The sequence below is a fragment of the Varanus komodoensis genome, unplaced genomic scaffold (genome assembly GCF_004798865.1).
Source record: "Varanus komodoensis strain SLA01 unplaced genomic scaffold, ASM479886v1 scaffold38, whole genome shotgun sequence".
Classification (NCBI taxonomy): domain Eukaryota; kingdom Metazoa; phylum Chordata; class Lepidosauria; order Squamata; family Varanidae; genus Varanus; species Varanus komodoensis.
This window is the reverse complement of record NW_025335909.1, coordinates 3,467,086-3,485,210: the sequence shown is the minus strand read 5'-3', so window position 1 is coordinate 3,485,210 and position 18,125 is coordinate 3,467,086. Positions and strand designations below refer to the sequence as shown.

The window sequence follows — 18,125 nt, the reverse complement described above, 5'->3', positions numbered from 1 at the left end:
CCAAAGGCAGGTCTCAGTGTAGTTCCATATCTAGATATGTGTGTAACCCATGCACGGATAAATAGATAGATGCACAAATTGGCTCAGGATTTTCTTTTCCTGGAACTAGGGAGAAAACTCATCTAAAAATCTAGAAACCCATTCTTCCTGGTTGGTTTGCATAGATTGGATTTTGCAAATAATTATTGTGACTTAAATAGAAACACAGTGTGCCTTACTCTAGCACAGAAGACTGATAATGTATCCTGTGTGCTAAACTCCATCTATTGTCTAGGTGTGGTTGGTGGGCAACTTCAAAGCCTGGCTCTCAGTTTATAAACCAGAACTGGACTGAATAGTCCTTCCAAATGGAGGCAAACCCTCTGCCAGCCCTTTGAACACACACAGCCACCCTATTCACCAGCCCAACTCTTGTTGCCATCCTGTGTACATGTTTCATTTTGAAGACTTTCTCAAATGATCTCCCAGGGAAGACCTTGATGGGCTCATTAGGGGAGCAACTGCTCTGAGCCTGGATAGGATATTGCACTTATCTGTCAAAAGCAAGCATAAAGAGGTGGGTGGTAACACATTTCTGCTGGTGACCTGGGCTTATGCTGGCAAGTTGGAACTAGTTTCAACTAAAAAGGGCCATGCAGAACTGGCAGAGCAAAATCAGGGAAGAAAAGGGGATGCGCACTGCATTTGGGAAGAGAGGTATAAGAGGTGCTGTGGAGGTTATCTTGAGACGGAGAAAAGTTCCACTAAAATCAGAATATAGGTTATAGGTTATATCCTCCATTCCAAGTTTTTGAGGAAGGGTGTAGAATCTCAGCCCCGAAAGTGTTTCAGTGTCCACCATTTCACACTCACACAGATATGTACCCCCACATCCCTTACCTCATGTAGCATTTAACCAAAGTGATAATGAGGTCAATTGAGCATATAAAGAGGACAAAGAAGAAAGCATATAAAATTTGGGGAGAGGCAGTGATCAAGCAGAGGAGAACTATCTAATTGTGTTGACTCAGGACAAAATGACTTACCTGTGCAATCCAAGAAATGGATTCTCAGAACTCAATCACACCAAGATCGTTGGAACTGGCTCCCAGAAAAATGGGCACTGAATTTCAGCATTAAGCTCTAATGAAGTCAAGCTGATCAACTACCTCCAGGAGGGACTGTCTGTCCCATCAGTGAAATGGCCAGAAATGGAGATCTCCCGCTTGCTTTCTGCAGAAGAGGTCAAGTAGGGCTGAAACAAGTCAGTGCTATTTAGTAATTGGATATTATTGAGGCCTTGTGGACAAGTGTATCTTAAAGGACTGAATGCTGGGGGTGGGGGTAGCAAAAGTTATATATTTGCCCCTTTGCAGACTATGTTGGTGTTCCTAGCAAACACTTAGGCTAACCAGCAGTCAGGGCTTGCAAAAGTACTTTGCACCTTGTCTGGTTTCCAGATCTGGTATCTCAGTCTTGCCTTCACACGACAGGTCGAAACTATTTTATTTATGTTTCCTGAATGGTCAGGCATTGTTCATTCTGCCTTCTGCTCATTGGCAGAATTTATTTATTTATTGAAACCAGAATTTCATTCTGCATACTCGAATTCTGTTTAGTAGCAGGCCACATTAGTGCCAATGCACATCTGTGCAAATATGCTAATACAAGTTATCCTTGGTGTAAATTAGCACACTCCACCCCCAACTCCACCTGGCAAAATGTGAACAAAACCACTGACAGATTCACAGGTTGAATTCATAGGCATCAGAATTCATTTGAATCCCCTAAGAATTTCTCCAACATCCCTAACTTAGGATGCAGCATATGTTCCATTAAACTGTTGGGCAAATTATTTTGGTACTCAGTCATGCTGAAAAAGGTGGCAAAGACATAATCTCATCACAGGCAAATGGAAGTATTTTCCATTTCTCTAAATGACAGGAACTTTCTGGGGCTCTCTCTTATAGGGCCAACTTCACTGAAATGAGAGCACACACTAAAGAAGCATCTGCTTCTCCACAAATGTACAAGCTGAGCACGGCAGCACATGCAAGCAAAGGACAGTGTTCTCCTTCAAAGCAGCGTCAGCGCACTGAAGCTATTGCATGCATTTTGCACTACTACTCATAGCTTAAAAAAACCTAGACCAAATATAAATCTACTTCCTACCATTGGCCCATCAAGGCTGGGGCTCCCCAGACTTGTGGGCAGGGGGTCCTGGGGGGATTCTTTCCTAACATTGCTAAGTGAGACTATTTACTGGCAGACAGAAACTGGGACCCTCTGTGAGTCGTGTTTCTATCCCTGCACCACAGTCCACCCTGTGTTGGGGAAAGATGCCCACCCATTTGCAGTTCACATCATGCCTAAGCTTGCCTCTCTGTTCTGCCACTTCATTGGCTATCTGGTAAATGCAAAGCTTTTCCTTAGGAATTGGAGGCATGTGGACGTAACATCTGGCTAGCAAAAATGAATCCTGGAGGGGAGAATCCAAGGACATGCTGGTGGGGGTGGATGAGCTCATGCTGTTTTAAATGCTATCTTTCTCTGTTTGCAACACTGCTGTGCACTGATACACAATCGTAGGACAAGCTGAATGAAACCCAACTGCTTCTTGGGTAGGGATGTTTAATGCCTTTGAGGAGAGTCCCATAATGTAGACAAGAGAGGTCCAATGAAGGATAGCATGAGGCTGTTTCACTGGAGTTGTGTCCAATTTCAGTGTTCAAAGACCAGACTCCTCAAATGCTCAGGGGAGTTTGCAAGCAATCCATACAGAATTGGGTCAAGAAGCTGATATGGACATGCTGTTCCTTTAAACCAGAGATGAGGAGCTCTTTTGACCAGAGGGTTGGGTTTAATTTTGGAAAATCTCTCAAGACCTCCAGGGGTGGGTAGGTCTGAAGACAAAGTGGGAGCAGAGTCATAAGCAGCAGGGCTGAAATGAACATCAGCATATGGTGGTTTGAAGCTCTTGCTGCCAGGAACTAAGCTTTAGGAAAGGCAATTTAACATTTTAGAAGATGCGGAAAGACTACATGAGCTGGGAAACTAAATTATCGGTGTTTGGGGCAAAGGGGAGATTTCACCTCTGCATTAAGGCATTTGCTGTGGACTACCAAGATAATACAATTCACTTTGATGAAGTTTGTACTGCAGAATTGTCTGGGTAAAACATTCCTGAGCTGTGCAAACAGCACAATTATGTGATACAGCTCTTGTTGAATTGGATATTTTAGATTTTTTTATGTTTTTATTCCCTGCATATAGAAAATTAACACATCAGGAAGATGGTTATCATAGATTATGCCTTCCAGACATGCTTGTTTTCTAAGTGCAGGGAAGTAACTGCTCTTTTTGATATGGGGGAAGTACTCAGACTTGTAACACTCCCCAACAAAATTCAGTCTGTTGTGCTACAACTTAGACACATATTGCTCATCACAGTGAGAACTAGACTCTTGCCTTAAACCAGATTTAAAAAAAAAATCTAGAGGGGAAATACACCAGTCACGTCTAAATTGGCCCTAGTAAGTTATTTATGATACTCTTTTTACAAGTATGAAAAATCTCCAGACAAAAACCTTGTGGCAACCCATTACTCTTATTTTTCCCCTCCTTCTTTTCAGAATAATAAGTCATTTGATTAGAGAAGGGAAGAAACCTTCTGTTATTGGGTGGAGTTGGAGAATAGACAGACAAAGCAGTAATGGGGTGCATTTACACACATGCGTGTGCATACACAGGGGGCTAGAAAGGCCAAGACACACTGAGTACACAACAGCAGAGATACAGAGGGTAAAACATACATTGAACTCATGAACAGCCCATCCCTCATGCATTTTCAAAGCAGTAAATCCAACCGATACCATAGAATCAACACTGCTTTTGTCACCCAAATCCCTCCTCTGCCCCCGTATCTTGAGCCATGATGAAAGTGGGGCTCCAACCAGACTTTAAATTCCTTACAGAGTAAGAGAGGGTTCTGGATCCCACATTACAGAGGCTGGCCTGCACCGGGGTGGAGCTGTGGCACACCCAGACATCCAGAGCCAGTTCGCCCAAGAGGACATGGCAACACAAGGGTGAAAGAGGCCCTCCCAAGACTCAGACGCATTGCCTACCCTTCTTGCAGGCAACCTGGATTTGTTGTGCACATGCTCCCCCTGGAGGGCAGGAGGGTGTACTGCTGCAGGAGCCAGGATGAGCAAAACGCCCATAAGGAGAGCTTGTGCAGCAAAGCAGACTGAGCAACGATTTGGTGCTCACAAATGCTCTGAAACTGGCTCAGTGACTTTGGCAAAGGATGGTCTCCCAATGCACCTGCATTTACTTGGCTTCAGAGCTCCATGGAGGAAGGGTGGTCTGTACAACACAAGAAGCAAAGAATCGCTCCTGCTGCAATTTTTAAAATAGCGAAGATGCATCAGCTAGTCGGAGCGCCAGCTGCCAACACACAAAAAAGCCATGCCAAGGCGTGTTTGCAAGCTGCCACTCTGTAGCAGCACCAGCTTTCAGTGTTCATTGCAATTTGCAAGCAGCAGCAGACTTGCGAGGCACGTGGCCCAGTTCGAGGAAGGTACCTTTGAACAAGGCGCAACTTGGAGCGCACCTTTCTGCACTATTACAGCAAGCTCTGCTCTTTCACGGCTTGTGTTAAGCATCCGCCACATCGCTCAGGCTGGCAGCACTGCACAGCAAGCCCAGAGATGATGGTAGGGCATCCATCCGCACAGACCATATACTTGGCCTATAGCAGTGGTCCTTGTGGCATCTTGCATTAAAACAGAGGCAGCAAGTGCTACAAAGCCCCTTGTGCTTCCACCCATCAAAGGTGGACATCCCCTCTCTAGATGAGCCAGTGGCCTGGGACAGCATAAAGGGGTTTCACGAAGGATCCTCACTGGGGGGCTTACAATTTCATCACGCAGAGGAGGAAGGCAAAAGCAACTGCTTTGTTGAATCAAAGTTCCCATGAAAGCCCAGGGAGTGACGGAATGAGAGAGAGTTCTGTAAGTGTTCATGGTGGCAGGGTGACTTACTGAGAATGTGGGGCCCTTGATGGCTGTTTCTTCCTCTGGCTTTACGTGTCTTCTCCCCATCAGCACAAGCGGCTGTGGCAACCTGCAAGAAGGAAAGGCAGGAGCTGCTGCAGTGGACTCCTCTTCTGCCCACCTCTCCATCTAGATTTTCTCCCACGTACAGACACAAACCACACAGAAAGAGATAAGCCTTCTGCCAGAAGGACTCTCTGGTGTTGTGACCTGTCCATGAATCCAGAAAAGTAAGGGGAGCGCCCAGGGCTCATCCTTAACCATTGCCCTGGATTCAGCAAGAAACTATTCCATCTAGAACCACCCGTTGGCTCTGAGCTGTGCATCACACCTCCATTTATGATAGCCAAGGAGTCCCATGCTTTGCCATATTTTATTGATGAGCTCGTTCCAGAAATAGCAATAGGCAGCTTTGCTGATAAAAACGTTTGTGTGTGCGTGTGCTTTCTGCATTCCCAAGCAAATATTGTCTCTTGCTACTGACGGGGATGCGACAGAGCAGCTGGTCTAACTCTCTTGATGAAAAATAAAAATATAAAGCTTCCAAAGGCTAATATATGTTGGCAACGAAAGGGCTCCAAACATCCTATTTCTGGGGAAGGGGGGAACTATTGATCACGACATATTTGAATTTTAGATTGTCCAGCACTTCCATTTTTCAATTGGTTCCTGCCTAATGTTCAAGGTCAGGAAAGTCAATTGAAACTTAATTCTTCCTTTCTTTGATTTATGGTTGCTCTGACTTTAAGTACCTGATTCAGGATGGATTCAATTGTTTTGTGTTGAAAACAAATGGAGAGAGCTGTTTTTCTGAGGATTTTGCCTTGAATAATAGCTCAATGTGTTTTATCATATTTCACAGCCGTATTTTAACAGAAAGTATTATTCACTCGTTTCCTCTTGTGGCAATGCTCATACGTTACCAGAAAGCACAGCATCTCACCAAGACAAAAAATGGCAAAAGGTCTTAGCCTTAAAGTTGCTTGGTTTCTCAGGCTGGGCTCATAACTACTGTTCCTATCACTAGAAATATGGTCATGATTTCAAGCCTTAGTTGAGAGTTTTGTGTCTGTACTGGTACAGTCAGACCTGCTACAGCATGGGCAAGTGGGCTGTATTAAAGTTGGTATCAAAATTTGCATTTTTGAAATTTTATTTGGCTTGTGTTTAATAAGAACTAATGAAATCCCCATAAACAGGATAAATAATTTCAGATTTTTTTAAAAAAATCAAATTAGATAGAAAGCCAGATTCATAGAGAACACTAATCAAACAGCAAGCTTTGAGTTCTTATTTCTTCCAAGGCTGGGTCTGAATCCATGTGTATCCTGCCATGTTTAAAGTGTTGCATTAGGGTGGCCAGCTCTATTTTGTTTCCTGACAGGGTCCTATGGCTGACCTGCTCAAAGGGGCTGTTTTTAAAATCAGACTTTACCAAACATTGTAAAGTTCTTCATGCATGGGAACTAGGGGCTCATTTTCTGCTATGTTTAAAAAGCAATCAATGTGATAGAAAGCGAAACCCTCAGAGTCCTCCATTCGTCTATTTCTGGTCTAGAAAATGTGAGTTTGGAGGGTTTGTAATGGCCCCAGCACAAGAGGTCCAGACATTATTCTTTACCTTGCATTAAACACTGATTTGGGTTACGACGGGAGTGTTCATGGAAAAGTAACTTGAACAGAATAAGAGGAAAGACATGCTCAGAAACTAGCCCCATCCAACATCTGAGAAACCAAAGGGGCCTTTTACCTGAGCCTGTGAATCTGTTCTATCCACTTTTGGTTACTTCACAGACTTGAGTTCCAAGCACTGCATGAAAACATGGTCTTGAAAACAGAAGGGAAACTGGAGGATTACAACAGTATCTGAAGAACCCACAAGCAACCTTGAGGGCATAATAAAAAAGCTTTGTGTGGGGATCATGGGAGAGGGAAGGCGCTTAACTTTCAAGGGTGATTACCATGAAGAGTTTTGCTCTCTTATCTCTTGCTCTTTCTTACTTCTCAGAAAGGAGAAGCAAGAAGAATGGGATTTGTTTCTCTGCTGTTGCTAGCAATGGCATCTTTTTCCTCCACCCTGTTTCTCAAAAGGTACCACTGGGATGATAAAACATTGCCACCCATACATTGAAAGTTAACCCCTCACCCCACCCCCTGCCCGAGTTGTTTTTTGGTGAGGTGTTTTTGCTCATTTCTACCACACAAATCAAAGAAATCTTTGAATCAGCACTAGAAGAGCTATGATACCTTTTTTTGGAATATATTGATGCTGCTGAATTCATTTCTTCGTGAGGAGTGGTCTACTGTTGAAGGCCCTCAGGATGAAGGAGGTTTGGCACCCATTCCCTAAGGCACAAAAAGATACCCAGGCACCATCCCTGGCCCTCTTCTGTGTGCTCACAGCAGAATACCACTGAAACCCCTTTCCAGATGCATTTGGCCAATGGCTCTCTGTTTTCTGGGTTCGGGACACTGGGTGTTCATCAGCAATTCCTTCTGAGCCACTCCTCAATCCCTTTCTCTTATCTGTAGGAAAACAAAACCTAATAGCCTTACTGACTGCAGCACCTATCTTCCATTTCTGCTTCCTAATCAGTTGTCAGGGACAATCAGCCGAATGCTCCAGAACACGTGTTCTTCACCTCTCCTATTCCCTTTTGAGGATGGCTTTGATCCAGGTAAATGTTGGAAGTGCAACCTTCTGTATTTCAACAGCCAGTTCCCTTTGTGTTCCGTTACTTCCCCCAGTAGCTGTCCAAACATATATTTCAGAACACAGAGAGCGATAAGAAGCCAGGAGAGGAACGAAGCAATCTGTTTGGTTAACAGCACACAGGGACATCCATTCTTTACATACACAATTACCTGTGTGCCATCAAGTTGCCGCTATTTCAAAACACAGAGCAGTTCCATCATGCTGGTTATTCTGGCATCTGAAGGCATCCTGCTGCGAGCCATAATTCTGTGCTGACTTGCATCGGAGGATAATCTGGCCCACGGTGGGATGAGAAAACCTTGGCCCACAAATATTAGCCTATCAGGTTGGACCATCCAGCCCACAGGGATCAGACAAGCCCCCACCCCTAAATTCCTTGGAAGTTCCCCATAAGCTGCCAATGGGGATGATGGCATCTGACCCTCCACCCCCAACACCTGACTTATAGTCTCTTTTAAGGTTCTTGTTTGGTTTTGCTTTTTTATCAGGTGTTTTCTTTATTAAAACCTATCTGCCTTGGTCCCAATGTATTGGGATGTTAACTCAAGGGAGCTTTAAGATACTTGTCCTAAAGGTATCTGCTTGCCTTGCCTTAACATCCCATTCCACCAACTGCCTTGCTCCTTCCCTTGGTCTGGCTAGTACAGGGAGTGAGGAAGGAAGGAAGTGCACTAATTTGGGATAACTGATTTCAATGGGCCCAGTCTAAGTCTGGATCTAACGCATCATGGTTTATGCTTCTTCTATACCACCCAAGAGCTGAAGCTCTCAAGGTGATCCACAATAACTCAAAAGCATAAAATACTGTATAAAATTTAAATGTTTAAATTGACAGCATAAAGTAGAAGTAAAAACTAGAGTAAGATTTAAAATATGCTACAGGAGTTAAAAAAAACAAAACTAGAATCCTTATAAATAAGGTCATCACCTGGTATTAGAAAGAGCTGTCAGGAGACCCTCTCTGGGAAGTTAATTCCAAGGTTGGGGTGCCACAGCAGAAAAGGCTCTGTTCTGTTGGTGGCAGGGCTCCCGCAGAACTTCTGAGGAAGATCTCAGGGTCTGGACAAGTATAGATGGGAAGAAATTATCCACGAGGTCACCTGGCCCAAAGCCTTTTCAGGCTTTGAATGTTTTCACCAACATTTTGGATCAGACCCAGATACGGACTGGCAGCCAGCGCAGATGCACAAGTCCTGACTTAATAGGATCATGTTGGCAAATTCCTATTAGCAACCTGTTCTGGCCAGGGCAGCACTAATCTACACAAGAGGTTACCAAAGCATGAATAAGCAAAGCTAGACAATCTCTCCAGATGAGGATGCATTTCAGTCGAAGCTGATAAAAAGCTTTCCATGCCACGAAGCCCACCTGTGCCTCTGGGGATAATGCTGGCTTCAGGAAGAGTCCCAAACCATGGAGTCCTCGCTAAAGCAAGCAGAACATCACTCATCCAGGCAAGCAAGCCACCCCCTCCATTACCTCTGTTCTGCCTCTCAGTTTGCATCTCAGTTTATTGGCTCTCATCCAGTCCATTACTGTACTCAGGCAGCTGTTTGTTTATTTGTTTAAATTAAATCAATAGAGGAATTCTAATATTTTGAAAGGAATGAAGTAATCAAGAGCTGCAGTATCCCAGGAGGCATCTCAGAAGCGTCCTTCTGATTCAGCTGAGTTGTAGCATTATGATTATAACAGCAGTGGTGGGGAAAGGATTATTTACAGAGCACATAGTGCAACCGCGTTCCATGACTTAGAGCCCAGTGGAAAATGTTGGACTTCTGCTCCAAGCGGTGCTGGCCAGTGCACCACAGGTCAAGGAGGATGGGACCTGGCAGCCAAAACAGCTGGAGAGCCCTGCTTAGGGTGGACTGCAGTACAGCAAAATGGCCATCAGGAGGCATAAGCATTTGTCCTCTGTGATGAACCAGTAAACTGCAGATGTCAGCCCACCCCGCTGACCATGGGAAACCTCAGGACAGGAGGGAGTATATACGTCTTCCTCTTCCAGCTGGGAATGCATTCAAAATTCTCCTGATAGCCCCTATGTATTAAATCCTGAACTGGTGGCATGTTTAATACAATAGCATCAGTATGTACCACCATTCCTGCACTAACCGCTGGTATCCCCCAAAGTCACTATCCAATCTGAAAACAAAGAGATTAGCTTAATTAAGGAATTCTGCTTATGAATAGAAGACAGACCTCCACACCATAATCCATATTCATTGTTATTCACCACTCACCCACTGGTTTTCTGCTTGGGACTGTTTTTATAGGCTGGCTATACTAGAGTAATTGATGGCAACATTTATTGTAATAAACTGTTTGAAGGAGGGAGGAAAGCATCCATTGCTTGATAAATTTATTTTCCATTAGCCAGAAGTGCTTGATCAAGAAACTTGATAAATATCAATGGATGCAGATCTGGTTACTGGTGTCAAATGCAGCAGGTTTATTGGAAGAAAAGGAACATGTGAAAACTTTATTGAATCAATATTTCCCTTGATTAGAGGCAGCAGTTCCATAGAGTCAGGCACATCTTAACAACTGCTAAAAGGTCATCTTTTAGTTCATTATTTAGCATTCATTTTAGGAGTGTTTTGCACATCGCTCTTGCCAAAGAGGAGCTATTGGATTTTAACGATATCTTCCCCTGAATAAACTCAAACTCTCTCACCTCTTCAGAAGTCTTCTCCAACAATCTGTTATCGACCACTCATCCAAGGCATCTAGCCTAGCACAATTATCTAAAGGAAGCCTTCCAATACTGCACAGAAACTTAGCACACATTTGTGTCTGGTACACAGAGGTGTGAAAACAATTTTATGAAGAAGTGTAACCCAGTTTCAAACTGATTTAACTAGCATGGATCCCAACTGAGGAGATGTGGGAAAGCACATTTTCTAAAGAGATGGGGAACTCTAGTAAACAATGCTCAGGGCCCAAATAAACTTATTCCTACAGTTCTTTTGCTGCTCATTTCTCTGATTTGAAAATGATTTCAAGTCCAGTGTGCAATGCATAATTTGCAGCCAAGAACCTACCTATTGATTTATTATGAATAATGATTATATTTGTAAACTGTCCAATAGCTGAAGTTTACAATGATGAGTAATGTTAAGCCATACTTACGAGCCAGTGGCATGAATGGGATTGTAGCTGCATGGAAGGAAACCGCTGGAAGGTCTGGTTGGAGACACAGGTATTCCTCTTGTTGCAAAGAGCCAGAGTTGAATCCTAGGCAAGCAGGATTCTGATCCCGTGGACTTGAGCTGGAGTGCCAAACCAAACTGGAGATCCAGTGAAATCAGCATTCATAAAGCAAAACAGAATATGACCACCTTTGCTCCTGACCAATTTTCTCACTAGAATTTCTCAGCTTGCAAGACTTGCATGCACAGTGATGAACTCCCCGTCCCAAACAACCAGAGAAAAGTCTCTGCAAACATAGCAGAGGAAAGGAACTGCTGGGCTTTTAAAGAGTTGCTCAGCTGCACCTTTGGATATTGCCCATTCTCATCCAGTAGAGCACGTTGACAGAGGCTGTAGGATCTCAATCAAGTCCAACAAGCTTTGTGTCTCTGGAACACATTCCATAAGTAGTAGGGGTGAAACTCAGCAACAGAGCTATTGATCTGCATGCAGGTTCAGTTCCCAGCATTGCTGGGTGGATCTGCAGAACCCTGAAGCATAGTTCCATATTAATGCAGGAAGTGCTAGCCTAGAGGACTAATCCAGCATATGGAGACCCTGTCAACTTCCTAGAAAGCATGATGGACACCCATTGGTTGGAAGGAAGGAATCGAAATCCATATTTGTTACCAATTATTGCTGAAAGCAAGATGCTTACATGTCATCACCTAAGGGACAGACTTAGATTCTGCTTTTGAGGAACTTTCAAGGGAACCAAAGTAGTCAGAGGTGGAAGTTCTGGGGTTTGGTCTATCATCTGGATTGATTCCCAGGTTTGTAATCCAGGATCTAGGAATAGTTATCACAGATGAACAGTGGATCTAGAAGGCAGAAGCATAAATAGATCAGCAGTTCTACCCAGGCAGGCTCTAGAGGTCTCTGGGTAGGTGTAGCACCTCCTTCTGTGACCCTTCCAGATTCAATTCCACTGCTGCTCAATTCAGTTTCAAGGTGGCTCCCGAGAATTTGGGCCAATCCAATAATCGGAACAGCACTATTTGGAGAACAAAGATTTTCCCTTTCCTTTCCTTGTTTCAGTGGTGAAGAGGAAGGACTTGCATTGATAGGTTTGCCACCAAATGTTGCTCAAAATAAAATTTGGAAAACAGGAAAGGCAGTGCAGCAACTCTGTGACAGGAACTCATGATGTATCGGCCCAATGAATAATTCTTCTTTGCCTGAGATGACTGAAAACAAAGAGACATTCAAACTGCATTGCCAAGGTCCACTTATCCTTGGAGCTCTGTCTCGAAGGGACTTAGTTGCTAGGGGAAGACAGGGTTTTCTTTTTGTCTATCCTTCCATCTCTGCTTCCATTAGAGTAGCTGCTGAACAAGTGGATGGGGCGAAAGAGGGAGACAAGCTTTTGAGGATGGCAAGTGGGTGACTGAGATGTTTGAGGGATGGATGAGTGAGAGGTTTAGCCAAGAGAGCTGTTGTATCAGAGAAATGATGATGTCTGAATGGACACAGATTGGAAGGGGACAGCTGAAATTAATCCAAGCCCATCCAAGTCCATCACAGCATCACTGCTGGGCACCCACAAAGACTGTATCTTCTTTCCCATGTGTTCTACACAAGCTGCATAATTGTATCTGCAAATACATTTTTCTCTCCCCCCTCCTCCGCCAGCTTTTAAAGTTTTGCCTAATTACAGAAGTAGGCTGTGGGTTTAGTTTTCTTTTCTCCACTTGCAGAACACCCCCTCCCCCGGGATGTGTCACAAAGCAAAGCAATCATGCAAAAAGATTTATGGCAGTCATTTGTTTACACAAATATATTCATAGACATTTTGAGTTCCCTCTTCTGTCTTTTTGCTTTATTTAGTGTGAAAGCACAAGCTGTTCCCAAGTCACATTTATGCATTTTGCATAAATCAGATACTACTGATATCATCATTTAAGAAAGAGACACATTCCAAGGTTCCTGCACAAAAAGGTCTGGGTTAAAGTAGTCGATGTACATTTTAATGGAAAGGGGCAATGAACACATGAGCAATGTTCAAGTAAATGCTAAATTCATTTAGGGGGAAGGAGGAAGGCGTTGGAGTAGGACTTGCATCTCTCAAGGAACGTTGTATGCCGTGTGCTGCCACTCTATGGGTGGGTTTGAAAGGTGCCAGAAGCCATGGTGAAGCATGGAGCAACACCCATGCTTATTGTGCGGGGGATTCCTTGCCTGGCCTGACTATGGGGACTCTCCATAGCCATGCCCCCTTAGGCAGACTCCTGCCATACTTCAGTAAACCTCCTCTGCATTGTTACTACTATATTGGAGGCCTGTCCTGCCATGTTTCCTCTTGAAAGGAGCCCAAGGTGACTTACATATTCCATTTTATCCTAGGAACAACAACCCTGTGAGATAGAATAGGCTGGGAGTGAATCATAGTATAGTAGAGTAGGAAGGGGCCGTGAAGGACATCAGGTCCAACTCCTGCTGTTGCAAGATGCCAAGTTACACCATCCACTCAGATGGCTGTCCAGGTTCTTTTGAATGTCTCCAGTATGGGAATGCCCACCACTTCTCTAGGCAGCTGGTTCCACTGTTGTATCGCTCTGACCGTGAGGAAGATTTTCCTGATGTCCAACCTGAATCTGGGTTGTCAGAACTTGAATTGGTTATTCTGTGTCCTACACTCTGGTATGAGCGAGAAGAGATCTTGACCTTCCTCTTTGTGACAGCCTTTGAGGTACTGACAGAGGGATACCATGTCCCCCCTCCATCTTCTCTTCTCTAGGCTGAGCATGCCCAGTTCCCTCAGTCTCTCCTCATAGGGTGGTGTTTTCACACCCTGCATCCTTTTTGTTGTCCTCCTCTGGATCCTTTCTAATTGTTCTGCATATTTCTTAAACCTTGGTGCCCAAAATGACTGGCCCAAAGTTACCCAGTGAGCCTCATGGCTGAGTTGGGACTAGAACCAGGGTCCCTCGGGGACCCAGTCCAATAGTCTAACCACCACACCACACTGGCTAAGCAGCTGAAGAGATGCAGAAGAGTTCTACACGCACCCTCCGCCACGCAGCTCTTTAACAGTTTAGATAAATAATGGCATGGAGAAGTTTACTCTGAAAAAGATGCTGAAACAGATGGAAAATAAACCAGCCTCCAATGGTAAATATGCTGATGTGACTACCTTTCTAATCATGCTAAATGTTCACATAGGAACCATACTGAACTGTGGCACCTTTCTTTATCTAGAGGAGATACAGGACCTGGCAAATTTCATTAGGACTATGTTACCTGTCCAGCATTTTAACTACTCAAGTAAATAATCACTTCAAGGGAAACATGCAATATTCTAATTAAAAACACTTATTTTGCAAGAACGCAATCATTTGAAAGGGAGAGCTGGCTGATACGGTGGCCATCAGCAAATCAGAACAGTTCATGCTGGGTCCATGCCAGAGTTAGACAAGAATATAATTTAGTTTAATTGAGCAATTAAATTAAAATAATCCTTTAAACAAGCAATCAGCAGAGTTGTATAATTTTAGTGCTACATATAATTTTCCTTAACACCTTTTTGAAAATCTGGGTTGCTTCTGAAATATTCTTGGAGGCTTTCTGAGTCATAAAATGGCAACCAACATGGATCTACAAGAAGCGTTCACATTTCTCTCATTTCATTCTTTTACAATTGTTCCACAGGCTTTCTTCGACCTACATCCCACTTCAGGGACCTCTAAGGAAGATATATAGGCTAACTAGGAAAGATTTATAGGACAGCAAACCTACATCCACCTGAGATGAGCTGTTGTGCCTTATAAAGGTTGAACTCAAGGGCAAGCCCAGGTTTGTGGCTCTGTAATACCTGACATGACCCATAGAAAAACAAAGCAAAGAGAACAGGAATTAGTGCATGAGGCTGATGTCTGAGATCATGCCCTAACTTCTCCTGCTGGAGCAATCTGAACTGCATCATCCACTCATTATCTGGGGTGGAAAACGGAGAGGAAAACCTGGTGATACCATATGTCTTAGAAGGAGCCATATAATTCTGCTGATCTACGTGTCAAGGCAAACCAGAGCCTGACTGAGGTAGATGAGGTGGCTCATGACCATCCAAAGGATGTACTGGAGATTTACACAAATAGTGAGAGATTGCAGTACTTTGGATAGCCAGTGCCGGCCCAGTTCTAGTTTGAGGTCCCTTACTCAAACCCCTTTGAATAAGCTTCCTTTCTTTCAAGTCCACCTTCTCACCACCATTTGTCATTCGCTATAATTGAACCTTCTTCTCTTTCTCATAACTGCTCTCAACCTCATCAACCTCACCACCAATGTCTGGGCCAGAGTGGTAAGCTAGGGAAGAAGCTGAGTGCAAGGGGAATGAACTCCAGCCTGCTCCTGCCAGTGGGTCCCTGTTGGTACATGGGATCTTGGTAGCAACCCAATGATCTCAACCTTGATGCCATCACTGTATATAGTAGACAAGTGGGGGGGATGCGCAGGGGAGTGTCACTCCTTTCCCCATTGTTGGGAGACAAGACTGAATGGGAGAACATGCTCTTTACCAGTAGAGACTAGTGACTTCTCTCTAAGAGGAACTTCTTATCCATTGAGGCTATTCTGCAATCTTGGGAGCTATTCATGATATTGAAGTCCATCCCCAAAAGAGGTTCACTACCATGAATGGACCCTATACATCTCAGAATAAGATCTGCACTGGACCCACTGATACAAGGGTTGCCAGCCTCCATTCTATTTCTGAGGCCAAGAGAAGAGAAAGGCAAACACCACAAAGGGGCACAAAGACCCACTGGATAAGGTAAAAGCGGTTCCTTGTTCATCCCAAAGGAAGAAAAAGCAATTCTAATTCATCCCAAAGGAAAAACTACAGAACCACACACCCAAGGAACCACAGTGGAATAAGCACCTTCTGGAGCAATGGGTTCTCACTTGTAAAATAATGTGATTGCCTTCCGAAATTTTTGTATGACACAGAAGTGCCAGTCAGCGAAGAAATACAAGAGTGTCCCCTATTCATCACATCTAAAATGATCCACTTCACTTCCAAACTTCTGAATAAATCCATCGTATTCTGGAAGACAACGTGCCATGACACCCGCATACACTTTATTACTGCACTCATCAATGCCCAACATGAGAAATAATATTGGCCTTTAACTGTGAGATACAGCTGTGAAAATCCAGAAATTACTTCTTGCATTTCTGAGCCATACAAATGCACATCTCTCTGCATGAGCCTGGCAAGCAGAAAATGTTTCATCGCATCAGTTGCTGAAGAATGCTGGAAACCCAATTTCTCAAAAAAGTATCTTCAAGAGTGAGAGCACATGTACTATTTTGACTTCATTGACAATGTGTTCAGGTTCAGTACAAGCTATCTTGTCTGTCAGAGGACATCCCCCTCTGGTCCATGTAGAGAAACTAGCAGTGACTCCATTGAGAGGGAGGCAGTATCTACACTCCTGAAATTTAAGGAATATCCCATGCTGCTGAACCCAATTTTGGAGAATAATTTCAGTGCCTTGGATAGATCCTGCAAGGTTCAGATGCGAATACTCCTCCACAACTCCATACAGCAAGTCAACAAAGGAAAGTACTTTCAGATTAAGTGTCCCCTTACAAAAAGAAATTCATTCGTTCATTCCTGGGACAGTACAGTGTTATAGGATTGCTCCTATTTCAGTGTAGGGCTCCCTGTTAGGAGAGAAAATATTAATGGAGCTGGCGTAGCTGCTTAAAGCAACCATTGCTATGGGATGGGACAGCAGTGGGATGTTGCCTTCCTCACGCCCTGCTCGTGGACCTTCTGGAAGCATCTGTCAGGCCTTGGGACCAGCTTTGTGGTGGGCTACACCCGAAGTCCTCTGCAGACAAAGCCATTATTTGAATGCGGGAGAAACTGAAACAAATTCAACCATCCAGATCTAAGGGCTTGAGTCCATAGCACTTAAAAGTTTGGGTCTGAATATCTGCACATTCAACAACAGCAGCATTGCATAAGGGCTGGCACCTCTCCCTTCCAGTAAATTCTTAAACTTTAACCGATATGGGGCAGGTGGGTGCGCAACGTGGCAAGTGCACCTCACATGTGGAGAAGCATCTGTTCCGAGATGGATTCATAGATCTCTATTATTTGGAAACATGCTGGGGCTCAGCTCAGGTGGCAAGAGACAGCCAGGAACCAGAACTAGAGTTCCACCAGAGGGTTGGAGCTAGGGCATCAAAATGGAAATCAAGCTGAAAAATGTTGGAGCGATATCCCAGCCCTAGCAGGAAGACTTTTTATGGTTCTTCCTGAGTAGAAGGGCCCGATGGCCAGCTCAGATCAGCAAGTCCAGGACCAGTTCACGACCATGAACATGCTTCAAAATGCAATGCTGTTAGATCACCGCACAGCGAACTACATAGAAAGCCAAGCCCTACGATCACTCAGTTCCCCTGATATGAAGCGACCAGCATTCCCATAAAGAAGAGCCAGCACAAATAGCTGGCTCCTGCATACTATTTGCTCCTTCCTTTTCATGAATGAAAATCCACGCCAGCATTTTATCAGGAGGAGGAGCTGGACGATCCTGCACTCATTGCATTCTCAACAATGAAGCTGCTCACCCACAGAGAAGCTTCCCCATGAGGAGCTAGCAACGGACACGGCCAACATTTTGCATCATCAAAACCGACTCTCCACCACCAAGCCCAAAGAATTACTTCACAGCTGGCTCGAACATGAGAAACAAACAAAGGAATTGAAAATGACGAGTGATGGGTGTGAGGACTGGAGGGCTGGGAGGAAAAAATAGGTTTTCATTAGTTTTCTGTAAGTGGATTAAAATGAGCAGAGTGTAAAGAGTCCCACGGGCTCCAATTAGGGAGCTTACTCAGTAGCTGAATTGTCCTAAACAAGCAACAATTTGAATGGGAAATGCTTAACGCAGCAGGAATTTAACAACAGGAAGAAAAGGAAAGAAAAACTCCCTCCCGACCCATCTGAACGTCAAGTGCATTTGTTGTAGAATTCAACGGCATTGTCATGGAATGAAGCATCAGTTCCCCCTATGGTACAGTTTGTATTTTCTCCATCTTGCACAAATAATTCATACCATTTTTGCACAGTCAGCAGAAACTGAATGAGCCTAGGAAAAATAGTCACTCTTCTAAATTCCCTGCAGAAATTGAAGGGGTGATTCTTCCTGGATGTGCAATGAGACTTGTGT

The 18,125-nt window shown here is 44.0% G+C and overlaps 1 protein-coding gene across 30 annotated transcripts in view; it reads right to left on the bottom strand.

Annotated features, from left to right (window-relative positions):
- The window catches only part of GALNT9 (polypeptide N-acetylgalactosaminyltransferase 9), a 236,812-nt gene that overhangs the window by 174,956 nt on the left and 43,731 nt on the right, over positions 1-18,125 (bottom strand). For 12 of the 30 annotated variants that reach the window (XM_044440803.1, XM_044440796.1, XM_044440797.1 and 9 more), the window contains 5 exons: positions 10,885-11,765; positions 8,681-8,811; positions 6,787-7,562; positions 5,025-5,106; positions 1,026-1,234 (listed from right to left, as the gene is read on the bottom strand). The gene's annotated coding sequence lies outside the window, so the exon portion shown is untranslated. Of the gene's footprint in view, positions 1-1,025; positions 1,235-5,024; positions 5,107-6,786; positions 7,563-7,901; positions 8,051-8,680; positions 8,812-10,884; positions 11,766-18,125 lie in introns of all 30 variants that reach the window. The other 18 variants (XM_044440792.1, XM_044440794.1, XM_044440809.1 and 15 more) reach the window with 12 other exon arrangements.